The 11,371-nt window shown below is 33.6% G+C and overlaps 1 pseudogene; it reads right to left on the bottom strand.

Moving 5' to 3' along the window:
- Window positions 1-10,927: 10,927 nt before the first annotated feature.
- Window positions 10,928-11,024, bottom strand: LOC122119018 (annotated as a pseudogene).
- Window positions 11,025-11,371: the final 347 nt, after the last annotated feature.

Raw genomic sequence — 11,371 nt, 5'->3', positions numbered from 1 at the left:
GAAGACATGAGAATCTTCGCAAACAAGTTTTAAATAATAAACATTGTGAAACATATATGCTTTTATTTTGACAAAACATTGATGTTACTGTTGTTTTAACTCAAGATTTAAAATATGATATCCATGCACTCTATATCCCGCTATAAATGGCTATATCTCTAATCATTTCACTCTGGATATTTTTATAATAAGGTCTCATAGATTCTCAGGCTTTCCCGAATTACAAACCCTATTTGCAGTTCCTACCAGAGCTAGAAAATGGAAGCCACAAGTCACCATGCCTATCTTAAACATTTTTAATTCAAGTTCAAATATTTACAAAAAAGTGACCAGGTAATGAAGCCTTTCTTAATAAAGTATGTGCTTTTTGAAAATACAGTAAGCATTTGTTACCTGGAAAAATATTTTTAGAACTATAAGAAAATAAATTTATTTAAATTCACTGACCATATAAAAATTAAGAAAATAATTTTAAATATTCACATGTTAAATATTTTTAAAGCAAAATATATGTGTCTGAATAATTTACATGTGTAAAAATCATGCAAAATTAAATCAACTAATCCTACAACTCTGAAAAATTACATTAATGAAACAAAAGAAAATAAGTAATTAAGTTCAAAATTTGAAATTTAGAAAATAAAATGAACTGTTCATTTAGTTGACTTAAGTAACTGTAAACCCTCTGTATATAAATTTTATAATAAAAACGCATGAACAAAGAAAGCAAAAGTACACATTGATCAATAGCAACAGCAACAGCAACAGCATCAGAAGTTGTTTGAGTATACAAAAAAAATCGATGAGGGGATAACAATGTTCTTTCCATAAGAAATGTACTCATAACCTTACTTAAGTCACTGTAACCCCTGTATACATCACCTTTACAATAAAATTAAATAGAAATTAAAAATAAACCAAATAATATACCTATTAAAATTCTTCGAAGATATTGGTTAAAAACTTTGAAAGAAACTGCCCCAAGTACTCAAGGAATATACGTTGGTGATAATATTTAAATACTTAAATTTCAGCAGAGAAGAAAAAAGTTTAAAAACTGTTACAAAGTAAAGTAATAAATCAGAATATATTACTATAATAAACATTAGATTAATTTTCAGTGGTAGTCAAATATGTACGAAATGAGGCAATTTGACATTCGTTTGAACTTAATAAGAGAAAAAGAATTTTCTAGGTCTTTTAAATATATAATAAGTTTAATGAAGAAACTATTCTGTCACATTATATGATAATGAGATAAAGATGATATTAGAGCAAACAACAGATTGTACTAAGTTTTTGGATGAAAATGTATATACTTATTTTGGTTGTAGTAAATTGTGGGGATTTCCACTTGGGATATTGTTCTTGCTAGGATGGCATAATATCAGTGATTAATATTTTTTTTTTAATTTAATTTAATTTTATTTGTGAACATACTGTACAGAGGAGGCTGCAGTGATTAATATTAAGACAGTGGTTCCCTTTCCACAAGAACATGAACCTGATCTGTCCTTTGTGCCTTCATATCATCAATGGCATCGGCGTTGCACACCAACTTGTCTAGTTTCCTACCTTGGCTGGCCTGGATCCTGCAGTCCTTCCCATCTGAGTCTCTAGGATAGTGCAGGATGGTGGAAATGATACAATGAACCCAGCTATAGATTGAGAAGGAAGTCCACTAAAATTTGTCCTGGGTTCTGTTCTCAAGCCTCCTCAATTGTTAAGAGTACAGATGGGAACCTCTGATGCCAAGCAGTAACAATATTTTTAAAGCAATTAGACATATACATGACTTAGACTTGTGATTACCTCAAGAAAAGAATAAAAGAGCAGTGAAGCCTAGTGGACAGGCAGAATTTTAACTAGCTACTTAGAGGCTGAATCAGCTTAGCTAGCTACTTGAGAGACTGAGATCTGAAGACCACTGTTCAAAGCCAGTCCCATCATGAAAATACATGCGATTATCTCCAAAAAACCAGAAGTGAAGCAATGGCTCAAGTGGTAGAGCAATATCCTGGGGCACAGAAGCTTAGGCATAGTGCCCAGGCACTATCAAGCCACAAGAATGATGAATGCATGCATGAGAACATGAACACGCGCATGTGTGTACAGGCACATGCACATACTCACACACATACACACAAATATGTATTTCAATGCAGAGTTCTTTAATTTTTAACCTTGCTGTACTTTATTTCTCTGTATTAGTTCACAAATTAACAAACCAACTAAGCACCAGTTTACATACAACTCGTTACGTTTTTCTAAAGTGTACTCTCTTTTTGGAAGCCTGCTTTTATTTGATCCAAAAGTAAATTATTCAGGAGGTCAAATCATCTCCTTCAACTCGGTAGTGTTAGATGATTGCTTAGGTTCTTCCTAGCAATTTGATTTTGTGAAATCCTGCATAAAGCAACATATTTCTTTCATGAGAAGGGAAGCCACTGTCAAACAATTAATGATAGGTTTTTCTCCTCCAGGCAAGCATCTGTAGTTTTATTATCTTCATATAATTCATTGTCTGTCTGTGTATCCCAAAGACAACTGTGAAAATAAAAATACTTTTCTCAGCAACTTAGCATTTGTATACATTAATAAATATGAAGGTGTTTAAATATTACTGATATTGCTTTGGACTAAGTAATGTTCACCTTCACTATCTTGCGAAAGAAGTATTGGTTTCTCAGCACTTTAGGTAAGAACTTGCGTGAAAGAAACAAAAGGAAAAGTGAAGAAAAACTCAACACATACATTCAAATGAAAGAAAACAACCCCCCACAAAAAAAAAAAAAACAAATTAATTCAGTACTTAAGAACCTGCAGGAAATGCAAAGATTTTTTTAAAAATCAGCTATGATAAGCTTATGAAAATCCTGACTATATGAGAGTGTACTGTTGTGAGGATAGTGGTTAAAGTCCAGACTGGGTAGAAAGATCTGTACACAAGTAGGAAGCCAGATTCTATCTGAAAATTAATCAGGATCATTTAGGGCTGGGGCATGACAAAGTGGTAAGAACACCCATTTATGAGACACAATTCAAGCTCTAATATTATGGGTATTAAAGAAAAAAGCTATGACTTTAATGGAATAATTGTAAAATTTGAGTATTTGGGTGGACTAAAATCCATGAAAGAGATAGAATGAACCCATGTTGCAATGCTTTCTACTTAAGTGATAATGTATGTGGTACTCCATACATAACAGTGTTACCTTGCAAATGAAAATGGATGTGAATTTGGGTGATGGAAATACTCTATTTACACAGGGGTAAATTAAATAGACTTTTTAGGGTAGATTGTAGTTCTTGAACTAAGAGCCTGAGTGATGTCCCTGAGCTTTTTCTCTCTAAGCTACCACTCTACTCTTCTGAGCACAGTTCCAATTCTGATTTTCTTTTAGTTGTTTGGAGATAAGAGGCTCTTGGACTTTCCTGCCCAGGATGGCTTCAAACTATGATCATTATATCTCAGCCTTCTGAGTAACCAGGATTCCAGGCATGAGCCATTGATGTTTTTATAATTTAGTAAATTGTTACAGAAGTTATAATTTATCATTATAACCTGTATAATATATGTGTGTACGTATATATCAATGCATACAGATATAAATAATTTTGGGAGGTTTGTTCGTGGGGCCTGAACTCTGGGCCTGGGTGCTGTTCGTCAGCTCTTCAGCTAAAGGCTAGCGCTCTACCACTTGAGCCACAGCGCCACTTCCAGCTTTTTCCTTTTTTTGCTTATGTGGTGCTGAGGAATTGAACCCAGGGCCTCATGCATGCAAGGCAAGCGCTTCAACACTGAGCCACCTTCCTATCCTCAGATAGAAATATTTAATATATTTTTGTATCTATAGTAGGTTTATGAAATCATCATTCGTTATAAAATAAAATGGAAACAAAAGTTAATGAGGAATAAAACAAGGAATTGTCAAATGTTTCTTGTTGAATTGAATATGTATTGCAAGAATCAGTTTGGGAAAACCAATTTTACTTTAACAAAATAAATAATGGCTATTAATTTCAATCCATGTATTGCCCATATCATGGATCCTCACACATGAGTGTCAAAATCAAACTACACTTTTTTGCCTTTGTAATTAAATCACCTGTTATAATTTAGGAGATAGATGAAGCAATCAAATAAAGATTAAAATAATAGTGGGTCTATGAATTAGAGCTGAAAAAGATTTTAAATATGATAATAGGCAATTACATTGCATATTTCTTACTTTTACTCTATTGTCATGTCCCTCATTCCTACATTAGGAAAGTACATCGAAGGTTCTCACTAAATTATGTGTACAATTATGAAAAAAATGTATTGAAAAATATGGGCACCGTGTGGTTTTAGCTTATTGAGACCATTAGGGGTTAGTTTGTTTTTGAAAACTTGCAACATGTTGTGATGGAGATGAAGGGAGGGATGTGCATATTCTGTAAAATTGGCTAGAGGATTGCTCCCAAAAAGATAGTGATGAATTCTTCAAAAGATTACAGTAAAATCACTTTCACAACCATGTTCACTGCTGCATGATTCACCATAGGCCCGTTATGGAAACAGTCCAGATGCCTTTTGGCGGATGGAGGGTTGGAGAATGTGTAGCACATATACACAATTGAATTGCATCCATCCATTATAAAGACTGTTAAATCATTTGTGATGAAATAGATAGATCTAAAAATGTGTTAAGTAAGTTAATTCAGAGCCAGTCACACAAAGGACCCATGTTCTGTCTGTATTTTGAAGCCAAAATTTATGCAAGTTTAGACAACAGTATTAACCAACCCATGCTATTTGCTGAGGATTAGTTAAAAGGTTTATTTTCTTATAAAATGGAACTTTTAATCCTACAAAATGAATATCAGAAAACTATCACTTGGAAGGTGTGAGGGGAAGTCAAAGGGAAGGAATAAAGAGAGCTATGAAGGAAGACAATGAAGGCATAATATTCAATGCAGATAGTATGAAACTAGAAAAAATAAAGTGGGGTGAGGTTTGGAAGTGTGTGGGAAAGTTATTTAGCGATCCATTGTACTTATAAACTGATTTGTTAAAGGGAAATTTCTTCATACAATTATTTAATAAAAATATAATTAAAAACAATGGAGATATCTGATCTTAAACTGTGTTCTCTTACACCATGAGTCAATATAATAATTTCCTCCTCAGAAATTTTATCTGCAGGTATTTTTCTCACAATGCAATGAATATTAATTCAGCACATTGCATATCCTAAATAGACACAATATAAAAATCACAGTAAAAATATTAGAATCATCACATTATAAAATAACAAGTAGAAAGTATCAAATACTGCTTGTTTTTCCAAGCACTTTACCTATGATATCTAATTTAATACTCATAATAATACCATAAAATGGAACTACTTCTATTTTTAATTCTCAGATGATGATATTGAAGACTTCTGAGTTGGAATTACTATTACAACATTGCACACATGGTAAGTGTTAGCATGTGGCTCATTCCCACCATACCAAATAAACTCATTCTATTTTATGACTAAAATACCAGCATTCAGTCTACTAATTCTAAGAAAATTTCCCAAAATTGTTGGGCACACTCTAATAATATCTCCCTTTAACTTTGTTAGGAAATACTTAACAGGTAGATGCCGGTGGCTCACGTCTGAAATCCAAGCTAGTCAGGGGGCTGAGATCTGAGGATCACAGTTCAAAGCCAGCCCGGGCAAGAAAGACTGTGAGACTCTTATCTCTAATAAACCACTACTAAACTGGAAGTGGCACTGTGGCTCAAGAGGCAGAGCGTTCACCTTGAGTGGAAGAGCACAGGGACACTGCCCAAGCCCCGAGTTCAAGCCTCATGACTGACCAAAAAAAAAGAAAAAAAGAAAAAAAAGAAAATAAGTAACTGTAATATGAAAACTCTAAGTTCATAATCAATTTATACTTCCCTGGTGAAAGGAACTGCTAAACTATAACATTCTTGATTTCTCGCTGAAAATAGTAGAAATCATATACTATCCCATGACTGAACTCTGCACTGCCTGGGGACCACATCTCTGTTTAACACAGTCATAGTGAAAGAACGACCTGCCAAATCCTGTTGGAAACAGACTGCAGATCTTATGGAAACAATCATTTCCACATTGCTCACCTAAGTTGTTTACCATTAGAAGTATTTTGATTGCTTTTACACCCAACATTTTGAGAGAAATGTATTACTTTAAAATGTTCTTAAAGCAAGACTGATATAAAAATCACATTTGAACCAGATAAATATTTTACGTTTCATATACCCCAAAATGCAGTCTGACCTATCATTAATTAATTAATGTTAGGAACAAGAGGTTAAAACTCATAGACACCAAGACTTACGTATGAATTTAAGACTCTCCAACTTGTGAATACAATTGGTTTAAAAAGACATCAATACTACTGCATTTTTTTCAAAATGTATTATGATAATGATAATGATGATGATAAACTATTAACACTTGAAAATAACTTATTTTCTTGGGCGTAGGACACAAAACACAAGATTAATCCTAATCATTTTAAAGACCTTTATACTATAAATTCACTCTTCTACGTATACAGATTCTAAACTAACTAAAGTTAAGAGACACAAAGGAAATAATTTAACTGCATCATCTACATTCAAAGGACTGTGTTAATAGAAAATAAAGTTATACTAATAATTAGCTTATGAAATTCACTTACATTCTATTATTCTATTTCATTTACTTTCATAAAAATTGGGTTTTCATAAAATGATGCATAAAAAGCCTATATACCTACTTACATTTTCAGATCTTAACAATATTTATTTCAAAATGTCTTTAGCTCTACAGTCAATGAACTGAAATAATACTTAAATAGTCAAAAGTTTTTTCAGAAATTTAAGACTCGCTCTGGAATGTTATTTATATTGGAAAAGATATTTAAAAAGCCTTATTTGTTAAAGTTGCAATAGTTAATCCCACAAAAGAGCCATTCTTGAAGATCCCTTTGCATGTACAAAACAACTTCAAATACATCCACCATTTGGAGATGACACATGATTTTGTTTGTTTGTTTTTGAAAGGAATATCTAACAAGCATATCCACAATACTGATTTTCGGGCAATAAGATGGGATATTCAAATGTAATATGGAGTTGATTATCTCTTAGAATAGATATGATCTTACTAAGAAAGTTATTTTCAACAGAAATCTGGAAAGAATTTATCGATCTTGTGTTTCACAGGAATAACCAGAGAGTAATACTTGTTTGGTCAAGTCAGGCAAACCCACTTCATGAGTATATCTTAAATGTATAAACAATTTAAGAGATCAAATACATATTTTGTACTGACAATCAGCTTACAACAATAACTTACTACCTAATTATGATTGTATCTTCTCACCTAACATATAATAAGAGCTGAAAGCAGTCTCTTTTATCTAACTTAATGTTGTAAATGCTTTGATTATGATGATGTTATTATTTGACAACTAAAATGTACAGAAGGGTGGTTCCATAGAGATGACATGACAGATACTGATAAATAAAATATTGCAACACAGTTAGATCTTTTCAGGCTTAACTTGTTCACATTGGCAAGCAACATTGCAACAGCACACACATACATATACACATACACACATGTGTGCACATGTACACACACACATATACAGGCATGCTAAATTCAGGGTTTATTGTACAAAAAAGTTCAAATAAAATATTAGTGATTAGGACAAACGATAATTTACCTCATTACAAAATAATACACAATCCAGTCACCACGGGTGTTACATTTTACTTGCCTTGACACATGTGACCACTTAATTTATTTTAATTAAGTAATTCATTCATTTGTTTGGTGCTAATACTAAGGCTTGAACTTAGGGCCTGGGTCTGTCCCAGAATTTGTTGTTTTTTTTGTTTTAGTTTTCTCAAGGCTAGCATTTTACCGCTTGTACCACAGTACCATTTCTAGCTTTTGCTGGTTACCTTCAAATCAGAATCTAATGGATTTTTTTACTTTTTTCTTTTTTTGGGGGTGTGGGTCCGGTCTTGGGGCCTGAACTCTGGGCCTGTGTGCTGTCCCTCAGCTCTTCAGCTCAAGGCTAGCGCTCTACCACTTGAGCCACTGTGCCACTTCTGCCTTTTTTTCTTTTTGCTTATGTGGTGCTGGGGAATCAAACCCAGGGCTTCATGCATTCAAGGCAAGAGCTCTACCACTGAGCCACCTTCCCAGCCCCTGGACTTTTTGTTTCTTGGTCTGGTTTCAAACCTCAATCGTAAGATTTCATCTGTCTGATTAGCTAGGATTAAAGACATGAGCCATCAGCGTGGCTTCTATTATTCTTTTATGCTTATCTAATGCACATATTTAAATAGTAATTTAAAACGTAGATGATAAAAGTAAGATGTGCAGTGATGATGTTGTTCTGTCAGAAATTCAAGTTAGTAATGTAAATTTCTTCTTAAGATCATACACAAAAATATCATGATATAGTGTAAGAGAACTTACTATTGAACATATAAGCTTTAAGAGCTTTCTAATGGATCCAATATTTATTGTTACCCAACATTATAAAAAAATGTATAGTGCTGTAGTAAAATCTAAGTCCTTTGCATGACTACTTAAATTCTTTTGTTTTTTCTTTTAAAGACACTTGTTTTCATCTAATAAAGTAGGCCTGTCTATTGTTTTCATGTAATTTTGGTGATTGAAGGTGCTTAATGAGAAGTCAAACATATTAGTAGTGCTTTGCTATCTATTCTCACTTTTTCTTCTTAGAGAATATAATCAAAACAATAGATCGGGCTGGGAAGGTGGCTCAGTGGTAGAGCGCTTGCCTTACATGCCTGAGGCCTTGGGTTCTATTCCTCAGCATCACATAAGCAAAAAGAAAAAAGCCGGAAGTGGCACTATGGCTCAAGTGGTAGAGCGCTAGCCTTGAGCTGAGGGACAGTGCCCAAGCCCAGAGTTCAGGCCCCACCCCCGGACCCAAAAACAAACAAACAAAGAGCAGTTCAGAATCAGCATGATATTATTGCTACATAATTATCCTAATTTATTTTGCTTTTATGTTTTTGGTTTCTTCATTTCACTTTCTGCTCTGACATTTCCCAGATCATTTTTATAGAAGTCATTATTTCATATTTTCTAATTCCTAGAATAAGCTGCACTTAAAGACACCCATGGTCCTCACTTTGAGTCTGTACCTTTGAATATTGAGGAACATTTTTCCTCTGCTCTCCATAAATTCCCTACTCTCAAGTTAGAATAATTTTGAGTAGTAATAATGGAAAAAGAGAATAGAAATCATGGTGAAAAAACATGCAGAAAATTCACTGGATATTTCTGACCAGTTCAATCTATGTAGGGAAATACATGGACACCTTATTCCCATTGGCATTCAAAGTCTCTGGTTAGGCAATTATGATGAAAATGAGGAATAAGATGAACAAGTGAGGAATGATATCAATTGCAAGAATTAAATGGAGAAGGATCGAAACAAATTTTTTCTTTGGGCTGCTGAAAATAATCAGCTTACTACAGTGTGGAGACTACTTTCCTAAAAGGCCACTCATGTGAATACTAGGGATGACGATGAATATACCCAACTTCATCAGGAAGCCTACAGTGGACACTTAGACATTGTCCATGAGTTGATGGCTCAGCGGCAGATGCAGTAACTGTAGATGGCTGGACACCCCAGCACAATGCATATATCTGGAATAATACCATTGTGGCTTCTTTTTCACTTCATCATGATGCAGATACCAATGCCAAAACTAAAGGCCTCTTGACCAACTTGCATCTTGATGCTGAGTATTGAGATAGCAAAGATACTTTGGATCTACTTCTGTTGAACCCTTATGTCAATCCAGGCCTGAAGAACAACTTGGAAAAAACTGCATTTGATATGGCCAAACGGAAAAGTATGTATCACTACATCTTTGAAGTTGTGGAAGGCTGTACAAATTGTTCTCCTCAGTCCTAATGGTTTGGTTAAGTTTCTTAAATTTCAAAAATGACAGTCCATCCTTTTATGTCCATACAAAATATTTTCACAATCTAAATAAAAGAAATCTCGTTGCTGTTGTTGTTGTTGTTTTTGGTTGGTTGTGGGGCTTGAACTCTGGGCCTGGGTGCTATCCCTGCCCTCTTCGGCTGAAAGAGAGTGCTCTACCGCTTGAACCACAGCTCCACTTCCAGTTTTCTAGTGGTTTATTGGAGATAAGAATCTCATGGACTTTCCTGCTCGGGCTGGCTTTGAACCAAGATCCTCAGATCTTAGCCTCTTGTGTAGCTAGGATTATAGGCGTGGGCTACTGGCGCCTGGCAACAACAATCTCTTACTGTAAAAATTCATGGATTCTGTGGAATACTTCCAAGTGAATTGCCTGCATTTGATGTCAAAATATATTCAAGAGTTTTTATATACATCTATAATGATTTCTGCAGAGTTGGTTATTTTTTAATCAGAAATAATTTTAACTTATCTTTTGAAATGAGTAGTAGAGAAACTAAAGTATTTCTGGTCATTGTCTGAAAATAGTATATTTTAAAATATTCTATAATCTATGTTTGTATAATGTCCATAATCTTTTTTTATTCTCTCCTAGTTATACTCTAAATTCTACATTGTTTTATAATATATAGGTTCATTTGTATGTCCTTTCAGATTGCATTCCAGATAGAAACAGTTTAAGATTCTTTTTTTCCTAGGTCCTTATACTATTTTATTTCTTTGGAGAAAGTGACAAAGTTGTCTATTTTCAACAGTTTTGTAAAGGTTATGCTATGTAAAGGCCTTTCTAAGGTGAAGATTTTATACACTGAGGTCAAACTAACTTTTAATTATATGAATTACATGTATTATTACATTTGTAATTTTGTAATCAGCTTTTTAATAACTGTTTTTCATTTCTTGAATCTGAAGAATGAAAAATATGCAATACTTCACAAATTTTCATATCATCCTTGTGCAAGTGCCATGTTAATCTCTGTATTTTAATTTGGGTATACGTGTTGCTGAAGCATGTAGTGTCCTCTAAATTTAAGTAGTTAATGATGCAATCTTTAAACAGGCTTATATCCTTGGGTGCCTATTTGTAACAAGGAAACCTTATTGTTCCTAACAATGCGATTGATCTTATTTCCCTAAAATTCTGTGAATACTGGAAAAAATTATATTGTTCAGTCGATTGCTCATATTTGAAATATTTTGTGTCAATAATTATTTTAAGTCTTTTTCATTTGGGATTTGATTGTAATTTCAAGAATTTATAGCTAGGTCCAAAGGTGATGGCTTTTTCAAGTACTTATTTATCTAACTGAGTTACCTTTGTGGAGCTAATGGATTGAAAGTAAGCCTTGCTTAAGAGCTA

This window comes from Dipodomys spectabilis, unplaced genomic scaffold (genome assembly GCF_019054845.1).
Source record: "Dipodomys spectabilis isolate Male_0828 unplaced genomic scaffold, ASM1905484v1 ptg000159l, whole genome shotgun sequence".
NCBI classification, from domain to species: domain Eukaryota; kingdom Metazoa; phylum Chordata; class Mammalia; order Rodentia; family Heteromyidae; genus Dipodomys; species Dipodomys spectabilis.
The sequence above is the reverse complement of the archived record's forward strand: the minus strand, read 5'-3'. Positions and strand labels throughout refer to the sequence as shown.